Below are 11,915 nucleotides of genomic sequence, written 5' to 3'. Positions count from 1 at the left end.
ATTTATTATTAATTAATTCCATGAGTCATGGAATAACATGTACGATCTTACTGTCCTGTAATATAGTTTAGTGACTTCAAACAACGAGATCTCTCATCTTACGATCCACTTCTTTCATAATTACCAACTAAAAGTATTATTTGATATCCGTTTTGATAACTTTATCAAAAGCAATACCTAAAAGACCAAAAGACGATAATAAATACTACTGGTCCATTATTAGATGAAGATGACATCTTAACTTATCAGAAAATGATTCTTGTTCTGAGATCGTAGTTCCATCCAGTGATTCCTATCGAGAATTCGTCTCAACCATCTCAAGGAATAAACGTTTAACTGGGCATTAAATAAGAGAAAGTGGACATAAAAAATAATGAATACCATGAAGAACTTATATAAATATATATATATATATATATATATATATATATATATATATATATATATATATATATATATATATATATATATAATGCAGTTGAGTGGGAGACGTATAAAAGAAAGAGACAGGAGATCAAGAGAAAGGTGCAAGAGGTGAAAAAAAGGGCAAATGAGAGTTGGGGTGAGAGAGTATCATTAAATTTTAGGGAGAATAAAAAGATGTTCTGGAAGGAGGTAAATAAAGTGCGTAAAACAAGGGAGCAAATGGGAACTTCAGTGAAGGGCGCAAATGGGGAGGTGATAACAAGTAGTGGTGATGTGAGAAGGAGATGGAGTGAGTATTTTGAAGGTTTGTTGAATGTGTTTGATGATAGAGTGGCAGATATAGGGTGTTTTGGTCGAGGTGGTGTGCAAAGTGAGAGGGTTAGGGAAAATGATTTGGTAAACAGAGAAGAGGTAGTAAAAGCTTTGCGGAAGATGAAAGCCGGCAAGGCAGCAGGTTTGGATGGTATTGCAGTGGAATTTATTAAAAAAGGGGGTGACTGTATTGTTAACTGGTTGGTAAGGTTATTTAATGTATGTATGACTCACGGTGAGGTGCCTGAGGATTGGCGGAATGCGTGCATAGTGCCACTGTACAAAGGCAAAGGGGATAAGAGTGAGTGCTCAAATTACAGAGGTATAAGTTTGTTGAGTATTCCTGGTAAATTATATGGGAGGGTATTGATTGAGAAGGTGAAGGCATGTACAGAGCATCAGATTGGGGAAGAGCAGTGTGGTTTCAGAAGTGGTAGAGGATGTGTGGATCAGGTGTTTGCTTTGAAGAATGTATGTGAGAAATACTTAGAAAAGCAAATGGATTTGTATGTAGCATTTATGGATCTGGAGAAGGCATATGATAGAGTTGATAGAGATGCTCTGTGGAAGGTATTAAGAATATATGGTGTGGGAGGAAAGTTGTTAGAAGCAGTGAAAAGTTTTTATCGAGGATGTAGGGCATGTGTACGTGTAGGAAGAGAGGAAAGTGATTGGTTCTCAGTGAATGTAAGTTTGCGGCAGGGGTGTGTGATGTCTCCATGGTTGTTTAATTTGTTTATGGATGGGGTTGTTAGGGAGGTGAATGCAAAAGTTTTGGAAAGAGGGGCAAGTATGAAGTCTGTTGGGGATGAGAGAGCTTGGGAAGTGAGTCAGTTGTTGTTCGCTGATGATACAGCGCTGGTGGCTGATTCATGTGAGAAACTGCAGAAGCTGGTGACTGAGTTTGGTAAAGTGTGTGAAAGAAGAAAGTTAAGAGTAAATGTGAATAAGAGCAACGTTATTAGGTACAGTAGGGTTGAGGGTCGTCAATTGGGAGGTGAGTTTGAATGGAGAAAAACTGGAGGAAGTGAAGTGTTTTAGATATCTGGGAGTGGATCTGGCAGCGGATGGAACCATGGAAGCGGAAGTGGATCATAGGGTGGGGGAGGGGGCGAAAATTCTGGGAGCCTTGAAGAATGTGTGGAAGTCGAGAACATTATCTCGGAAAGCAAAAATGGGTATGTTTGAAGGAATAGTGGTTCCAACAATGTTGTATGGTTGCGAGGCGTGGGCTATGGATAGAGTTGTGCGCAGGAGGATGGATGTGCTGGAAATGAGATGTTTAAGGACAATGTGTGGTGTGAGGTGGTTTGATCGAGTAAGTAACGTAAGGGTAAGAGAGATGTGTGGAAATAAAAAGAGCGTGGTTGAGAGAGCAGAAGAGGGTGTTTTTAAATGGTTTGGGCACATGGAGAGAATGAGTGAGGAAAGATTGACCAAGAGGATATATGTGTCGGAGGTGGAGGGAACGAGGAGAAGAGGGAGACCAAATTGGAGGTGGAAAGATGGAGTGAAAAAGATTTTGTGTCATCGGGGCCTGAACATGCAGGAGGGTGAAAGGAGGGCAAGGAATAGAGTGAATTGGAGCGATGTGGTATACCGGGGTTGATGTGCTGTCAGTGGATTGAATCGGGGCATGTGAAGCGTCTGGGGTAAACCATGGAAAGCTGTGTAGGTATGTATATTTGCGTGTGTGGACGTATGTATATACATGTGTATGGGGGTGGGTTGGGCCATTTCTTTCGTCTGTTTCCTTGCGCTACCTCGCAAACGCGGGAGACAGCGTCAAAGCAAAAAAAAAAAAAAAAAAAAAAAAAAAAAAATATATATATATATATATATATATATATATATATATATATATATATATATATATATATATATATATATATATATTTATATAAGGATATTTAATGTATATATGACTTCTGGTGAAGTGCCTGAAGATTGGCGGAATGCATGCATAGTGCCACTGTACAAAGGCAAAGGAGATAAAGGTGAGTGCTCAAATTATATCGGGGGTATTGATTGATTGGGTGAGGGCATGGGGAAGAGCAATGTGGTTTCAGAAGCTTTGAAGAATGTATGTGAGAAATACTTAGAAAAGCAAATTGATTTGTTTGTAGTATTTATGGATCTGGAGAAGGCATATGATGGAGTTGATAGAGATGCTCTGTGGAAGGTATCAATAATATATGGTGTGGGAGGCAAGTTGTTAGAAGCAGTGAAAACTTTTTATCGAGGATGTAAGGCATGTGTACGTGTAGGAAGAGAGGAAAGTGATTGGTTCTTTGTGAATGTTGGTTTGCGGCAGGGGTGCGTGATGTCTACATGATTGTTTAATTTGTTTATGGATGGGGTTGTTAGGGAGGTGAATGCAAGAGTTTTGGAGAGAGGGGCAAGTATGCAGTCTGTTGTGGATAAGAGAGCTTGGGGAATGAATCAGTTGTTCGCCGATAATACAGCGCTGGTGGCTGATTCGGGGGAGAAACTGCAAAAGATGGTGACTGAATTTGGTAAAGTGTGTGAAAGAAGACAATTGAGAGTAAATGTAAATAAGTGCAAGTTTATCATGTACAGTAGGGTTAAGGAACAAGTCAATCTGGAGGTAAGTCTGAATGGAGAAAAACTGGAGGAAGTGAAGTGTTTTAGATATCTGGGAGTGGATTTGCCAGCGGATCGAACCATGGAAGCGGAATTGAGTCACATGGTGGGGGAGGGGGTGAAAGTTCTGGGAGCATTGAAAAATATGTAGAATTCGAGAACATTATCACGGAAAGCAAAAATGAGTATGTTTGAAGGCATAGTGGTTCCAGCAATGTTATGTGGTTGGGAGGCGTGGGCTATAGATAGAGTTGTGCGGAGGAGGTTGGATGTGTTAGAAATGAGATGTTTAAGGACAATATGTGGTGTGAGGTGGTTTGATCGAGTAAGTAATGAAAGGGTAAGAGAGAGGTGTGGTAATAAATAGTGTGTGGTTCAGAGAGCAGAAGAGGGTGTTTTGAAATGGTCTGTTTACATAGAGAGAATGAGTGAGGAAAGATTGACAAAGAGGATATATGTGTCAGAGGTGGAGGTAACGAGGAAAAGTGGGAGACCAAATTGGAGGTGGAAAGATGGAGTGAAAAAGATCTTGAGCGATAGGGGCCTGAACATGCAAGAGGGTGAAAGGCGTGCAAGGAATAGAGTAAATTGGAACGATATAGTATATGGGGTCGATGTGCTGTCAATGGATCGAACTAGGGCATGTGAAGCGTCTGGGGTAAACCATGAAAGGTTTTGTGGGGCCCGAATGAGGAAAAGGGAACTGTGGTTTCGGTGCATCATACATGAAAGCTAGAGACTGAGTGTGAACGAATGTGGCTTTTTTCTTGTGCTACCTCGCGCGCGTGCGGGGGAGGGGGTTGTCATTTCATGTGTGACTGGGCGGCAACGAGAAAGAATAAAGGCAGCAAGTATGAATTATGTGCATGTGAATATATGTATAAGTCTGTGTATGTGTATATATATATATATATATATATATATATATATATATATATATATATATATATATATATACAAATGGATTTGTATGTAGCATTTATGGATCTGGAGAAGGCATATGATAGAGTTGATAGAGATGCTCTGTGGAAGGTATTAAGAATATATGGTGTGGGAGGCAAGTTGTTAGAAGCAGTGAAAAGTTTTTATCGAGGATGTAAGGCATGTGTACGAGTAGGAAGAGAGGAAAGTGATTGGTTCTCAGTAAATGTAGGTTTGCGGCAGGGGTGTGTGATGTCTCCAAGGTTGTTTAATTTGTTTATGGATGGGGTTGTTGGGGAGGTGAATGCAAGAGTTTTGGAAAGAGGGGCAAGTATGAAGTCTGTTGTGGATGAGAGAGCTTGGGAAGTGAGTCAGTTGTTGTTCGCTGATGATACAGCGTTGGTGGCTGATTCACGTGAGAAACTGCAGAAGCTGGTGACTGAGTTTGGTAAAGTGTGTGAAAGAAGAAAGTTAAGAGTAAATGTGAATAAGAGCAAGGTTATTAGGTACAGTAGGTTTGAGGGTCAAGTCAATTGGGAGGTAAGTTTGAATGGAGCAAAACTGGAGGAAGTAAAGTGTTTTAGATATCTGGGAATGGATCTGACAGCGGATGGAACCATGGAAGCGGAAGTGGATCATAGGGTGGGGGAGGGGGCGAAAATCCTGGGAGCCTTGAAGAATGTGTGAAAGTCGAGAACATTATCTCGGAAAGCAAAAATGGGTATGTTTGAAGGAATAGTGGTTCCAACAATGTTGTATGGTTGCGAGGCGTGGGCTATGGATAGAGTTGTGCGCAGGAGGGTGGATGTGCTGGAAATGAGATGCTTGAGGACAATGTGTGGTGTGAGGTGGTTTGATCGAGTAAGTAACGTAAAGGTAAGAGAGATGTGTGGAAATAAAAAGAGCGTGGTTGAGAGAGCAGAAGAGGGTGTTTTGAAATAGTTTGGGCACATGGAGAGAATGAGTGAGGAAAGATTGACCAAGAGGATATATGTGTCGGAGGTGGAGGGAACGAGGAGAAGTGGAAGACCAAATTGGAGGTGGAAAGATGGGGTGAAAATGATTTTGTGTGATCGGGGCCTGAACATGCAGGAGGGTGAAAGGAGGGCAAGGAATAGAGTGAATTGGATCGATGTGGTATACCGGGGTTGATGTGCTGTCAGTGGATTGAATCGGGGCATGTGAAGCGTCTGGGGTAAACCATGGAAAGCTGTGTAGGTATGTATATTTGCGTGTGTGGACGTATGTATATACATGTGTATGGGGGTGGGTTGGGCCATTTTTTTCGTCTGTTTCCTTGCGCTACCTCGCAAACGCGGGAGACAGCGACAATGCAAAAAAAAAAGAAAAAAAAAATATATATATATATATATATATATATATATATATATATATATATACATTTTTTTTTTTTTTTTTTTTCATACTTTGTCGCTGTCTCCCGCGTTTGCGAGGTAGCGGAAGGAAAACAGACGAAAGAAATGGCCCAACCCCCCCCCATACACATGTACATACACACGTCCACACACACAAATATACATACCTACACAGCTTTCCATGGTTTACCCCGGACGCTTCGCATGCCTTGATTCAATCCACTGACAGCACGTCAACCCCGGTATACCACATCGCTCCAATTCACTCTATTCCTTGCCCTCCTTTCACCCTCCTGCATGTTCAGGCCCCGATCACACAAAATCTTTTTCACTCCATCTTTCCACCTCCAATTTGGTCTCCCTCTTCTCCTCGTTCCCTCCACCTCCGACACATATATCCTCTTGGTCAATCTTTCCTCACTCATTCTCTCCATGTGCCCAAACCATTTTAAAACACCCTCTTCTGCTCTCTCAACCACGCTCTTTTTATTTCCACACATCTCTCTTACCCTTACGTTACTTACTCGATCAAACCACCTCACACCACACATTGTCCTCAAACATCTCATTTCCAGCACATCCATCCTCCTGCGCACAACTCTATCCATAGCCCACGCCTCGCAACCATACAACATTGTTGGAACTACTATTCCTTCAAACATACCCATTTTTGCTTTCCGGGATAATGTTCTCGACTTCCACACATTTTTCAAGGCTCCCAAAATTTTCCCCCCCTCCCCCACCCTATGATCCACTTCCGCTTCCATGGTTCCATCCGCTGACAGATCCACTCCCAGATATCTAAAACACTTCACTTCCTCCAGTTTTTCACCATTCAAACTCACCTCCCAATTGACTTGACCCTCAACCCTACTGTACCTAATAACCTTGCTCTTATTCACATTGACTCTTAACTTTCTTCTTCCACACACTTTACCAAACTCCGTCACCAGCTTCTGCAGTTTCTCACATGAATCCGCCACCAGCGCTGTATCATCAGCGAACAACAACTGACTCACTTCCCAAGCTCTCTCATCCCCAACAGACTTCATACTTGCCCCTCTTTCCAAGACTCTTGCATTTACCTCCCTAACAACCCCATCCATAAACAAATTAAACAACCATGGAGACATCACACACCCCTGCCGCAAACCTACATTCACTGAGAACCAATCACTTTCCTCTCTTCCTACACGTACACATGCCTTACATCCTCGATAAAAACTTTTCACTGCTTCTAACAACTTGCCTCCTACACCATATATTCTTAATACCTTCCACAGAGCATCTCTATCAACTCTATCATATGCCTTCTCCAGATCCATAAATGCTACATACAAATCCATTTGCTTTTCTAAGTATTTCTCACATACATTCTTCAAAGCAAACACCTGATCCACACATCCTCTACCACTTCTGAAACCACACTGCTCTTCCCCAATCTGATGCTCTGTACATGCCTTCACCCTTTCAATCAATACCCTCCCATATAATTTACCAGGAATACTCAACAAACTTATACCTCTGTAATTTGAGCACTCACTCTTATCCCCTTTGCCTTTGTACAATGGCACTATGCACGCATTCCGCCAATCCTCAGGCACCTCACCATGAGTCATACATACATTAAATAACCTTACCAACCAGTCAACAATACAGTCACCCCCTTTTTTAATAAATTCCACTGCAATACCATCCAAACCTGCTGCCTTGCCGGCTTTCATCTTCCGCAAAGCTTTTACTACCTCTTCTCTGTTTACCAAATCATTTTCCCTAACCCTCTCACTTTGCACACCACCTCGACCCAAACACCCTATATCTGCTACTCTGTCATCAGACACATTCAACAAACCTTCAAAATACTCATTCCATCTCCTTCTCACATCACCACTACTTGTTATCACCTCCCCATTTACGCCCTTCACTGAAGTTCCGATTTGCTCCCTTGTCTTACGCACCCTATTTACCTCCTTCCAGAACATCTTTTTATTCTCCCTAAAATTTACTGATAGTCTCTCACCCCAACTCTCATTTGCCCTTTTTTTCACCTCTTGCACCTTTCTCTTGACCTCCTGTCTCTTTCTTTTATACTTCTCCCTCTCAATTGCATTTTTTCCCTGCAAAAATCGTCCAAATGCCTCTCTCTTCTCTTTCACTAATACTCTTACTTCTTCATCCCACCACTCACTACCCTTTCTAAACAGCCCACCTCCCACTCTTCTCATGCCACAAGCATCTTTTGCGCAATCCATCACTGATTCCCTAAATACATCCCATTCCTCCCCCACTCCCCTTACTTCCATTGTTCTCACCTTTTTCCATTCTGTACACAGTCTCTCCTGATACTTCTTCACACAGGTCTCTTTCCCAAGCTCACTTACTCTCACCACCTTCTTCACCCCAACATTCACTCTTCTTTTCTGAAAACCCATACTAATCTTCACCTTAGCCTCCACAAGATAATGATCAGACATCCCTGGGGATAGGGGAGAAAGAATACTTCCCACGTATTCCCTGCGTGTCGTAGAAGGCGACTAAAAGGGAAGGGAGCGGGGGGCTGGAAATCCTCCCCTCTCATTTTTTTTTTCAATTTTCCAAAAGAAGGAACAGAGAAGGGGGCCAGATGAGGATATTCCCTCAAAGGCCCAGTCCTCTGTTCTTAACGCTACCTCGCTAATGCGGGCAATGGCGAATAGCATGAAAGAAAGAAATATATATATATATATATATATATATATATATATATATATATATATATATATATATATATATATATATATATATATATATGTGTGTGTGTGTGTGTGTGTGTGTGTGTGTGTGTGTGTATGTGCGTATGCTAAATCCAAAATCAGTAACTGTCAGACTACATTTCCCCCCAAATATAGAAAGACGTTACCTTGGTAGAGAAATTTTCCGACCACCAGGCTATTTAACTCATGACTACTGGCGGCGAAAGTACCAAATGGCTGAAGATTAGCTGATGTACAGCAAATTAAAAAAAAAAAAAAAAAATGGACATACGCTTTGAATTACCATCCTATCAACACTAAGTCTGGTCTAGGAAAATTGTTCCATAAAAAAAGTTGCTGATCTTTTAAAAGATAATAGACTGATAAGCGATCATAAGCCCGGAATAACCAGGACTTCAAAATAGTCTCTGATGTTTCCAGTTGAAAGAGGAGGTGAAGCTTTTGACAAAGTATCACGTATATGATGGAATGGCCAAAAATAAGGCCAATCGATTTCGACGTATATATATAAACAATAAGTGATGAATTTTGGTGCAAAAATAGATAAATCACGAATGCAAAATACTTAGTAATCCATTATCTTTGGTGAAAAAGGTAAGTGGAGGGTAATCAGTAGTGTCCTAAAATTCGGAAAATAATGCTCAGGTAAATACTATAAAGCTAACGGGATGATATGATTCACAACTGAAGATAATAACCACAAAACAAAGGATACAATACTCACTGTATATTGACCCGGTCAGACCTTGTTTGGAATAGGATGTTCACTTCGTCATCACGTGTGATCAAACATGAAGAAAAACCAGAACAAATTCGAAGGAGAGTAGACAAACGAAGCCATCACTCAGAAATAAGTCTAATGAGGCGAGACTCAAATTTCTAAGATTATTCTCTCTAAGAAGGACAGACTCAAAGGGAATTCTATAAAAGTACTCGAAATAGTAAATAATTATGACTGCACAGTATACGGATTTTCATATTTAAACAAAATTTCAATGACCAGAGATAACATAATAAAGAAAAGGAAGAAGATATAATAGGGAATGCTTTTTGAAGATACAGTGATGGAATATGGGAATGAACTGCCATGAAATGTAGTTAAAGCAATTATCAATAACCATAAATCAGGGGTAGACAAAAATATCAGTGGAACCAGTTATCAATAAGAGACCCTGCTTTAAGCAGTAATATATACACCCACCTTTCTTTCGTCCGAGTCGAGCCCCAGTGCAGTGGCTTGATAATATTATCTGGTAGGGAACATTTTCCGTTCCCACTTTCCCATAAAACTTCAATGGTAGTATTGTTAATCTTTACCGCTTGGCGCTTTTTCTCGTTTAAACTATTTCCCTGCCAGCAGACGAGTCGGAGGAAGGGTATGGTAAAGGAGGCGCTGAATTAAATTGTCCGCCAGGTGACATGTGGCAGTAAGCCCCCTCACGCTATCCACGCTTTCCTCAGGCACTCAGATGTGTGTATGTTAGTATGGAGGACTCAGGTACGTCGCTTATTCCTTGTGACTCAGTGCCATCTACTTCAGCGCGAGCTATATTGCATTTCTTTGATAAACTTGTTTACTCTCTTTTATGTTATTCATTCACTTCTGTATCGTTAGGATATCCAACCTGCAACATGCAATATTTCACTGTGTACAGTCGACTGCAACGTACATCACCTCAGATAAGAAATCCATGTCAGTGATTTAGAATTCATGGCCAAGAGCAGTAATCCCTCACTCCCTGCTCCTTCCTCCTCTTCCCAACTCCTTTGCTACACTCCACTTGCTTCTCTCGATCCTCCCTTCTCTCCTGCTCTGTACGACAGCACTCGGCTGGGTGGCCCCCAGTTGCTCAATTCAACACTTCACCATAACAAGGCGGGGCATGTCGGAAAGTGTAGTAAGTGGTGGGATGACGAAGTCAACTTGCTTATGCAAGAGAAAAAGGAGGTGTACGGGTGTTGATTTCAGGAAAGGAATGAAAAAGACTGGGATCTATACAAGAAAAAGCTAAGGGAGTTCAAGAGAAAGGTTCATGCGCTGAAAAAAGAGATTAAGAAAATGTTTTAAAAAGGGTTTAATAATGTGAGAGAAGCCAGATAACGTAACGGAGCTTCGGTGAAGGGAGCGAATGGGGTAGTTTTAACAGGCATATATAAGGTGAGGAGATGGAGTGGGCACTTCATAGGATTCTTGAGTGTGTTTGATGATACCGTAAGATGTAGAGTGTTTGGGTCGGGGATGTATGAGGAGTGAGAGATTTTTGGGGACTGGAATGGTGAAAGGAGAAGTGTTGACAGCCTTGTGTAAGATGAAATGTTGCAAAGCAGCCGGACTAAATGTGTCTGCAATTGACTTTCTCACAAAAGATGACTGTGTTGATATTTTGTCAGTTGGCACATTTATTTGTGGCTCATGGCAGAATTCCTCTATTGTGCCACAGTATAAAAGCAATTATGACGAAAGCGGAAGTTTAGATTACAGAGGCGTAAGATTGTTGAGTGTATCCGGTAAGTTGTATGGGAGAGTAGTGATGATGAGAGGGTGGTGACAAGCACAAAACTTTAGACTGTGCAGGAACAACATGGTTTTAGGAGTGACTACGGATGTACTGATTAGGAATTTGATTTCAAAAATACATGCAAGAAATACTTAGAAACAGAAGTACTTGTATGTGGCGTTTAGGGACCTGAAGGAAACGTATAATAGGGTGGACAGAGACGCTTCGTGGAACGAATTACATGTATATCGTGTTAGAAGACTACTAAAGGCAGTGAAAAGTTTCTATGAAAAGAGTAAGGCGTGTGGAGGATGGTGTGATGAGGCAAGAAATAGGGATTGTGACAGACGCCAAGGTTGCCGTACTTATGACTAACTAGAACATGGGGATAGGGGATGGTTCAGACAGCCAATTATGGGTCGTCGGTACTCGGCGGACATCCTGGCGACCTCTGGTATATACGTAAAGATCATCTTACAGTTTTTCTGCTATCCTTTCTGAGGAAGCTAAGGTAGTGAAACGTTGAAGAATGTAATGTTAGGCACGAAATCTTGTATTTCATCACTCCTACCTTCCATATATATATATATATATATATATATATATATATATATATATATATATATATTTATCTCGGAAAGCGAAAATGGGTATGTTTGAAGGAATAGTGGTTCCAACAATGTTGTATGGTTGCGAGGTGTGGGCTATGGATAGAGTTGTGCGCAGGAGGATGGATGTGCTGGAAATGAGATGTTTGAGGACAATGTGTGGTGTGAGGTGGTTTGATCGAGTAAGTAACGTAAGGGTATGAGAGATGTGTGGAAATAAAAAGAGTGGTTGAGAGAGCAGAAGAGGGTGTTTTGAAATGGTTTGGGCACATGGAGAGAATGAGTGAGGAAAGATTGACCAAGAGGATATATGTGTCGGAGGTGGAGGGAACGAGAAGTGGGAGACCAAATTGGAGGTGGAAAGATGGAGTGAAAAAGATTTTGTGTGATCGGGGCCTGAACATGCAGGAGGGTGAA

This window comes from Panulirus ornatus, chromosome 20 (genome assembly GCF_036320965.1).
Source record: "Panulirus ornatus isolate Po-2019 chromosome 20, ASM3632096v1, whole genome shotgun sequence".
NCBI lineage: Eukaryota > Metazoa > Arthropoda > Malacostraca > Decapoda > Palinuridae > Panulirus > Panulirus ornatus.
Note: the sequence above shows the minus strand (reverse complement) of the source record.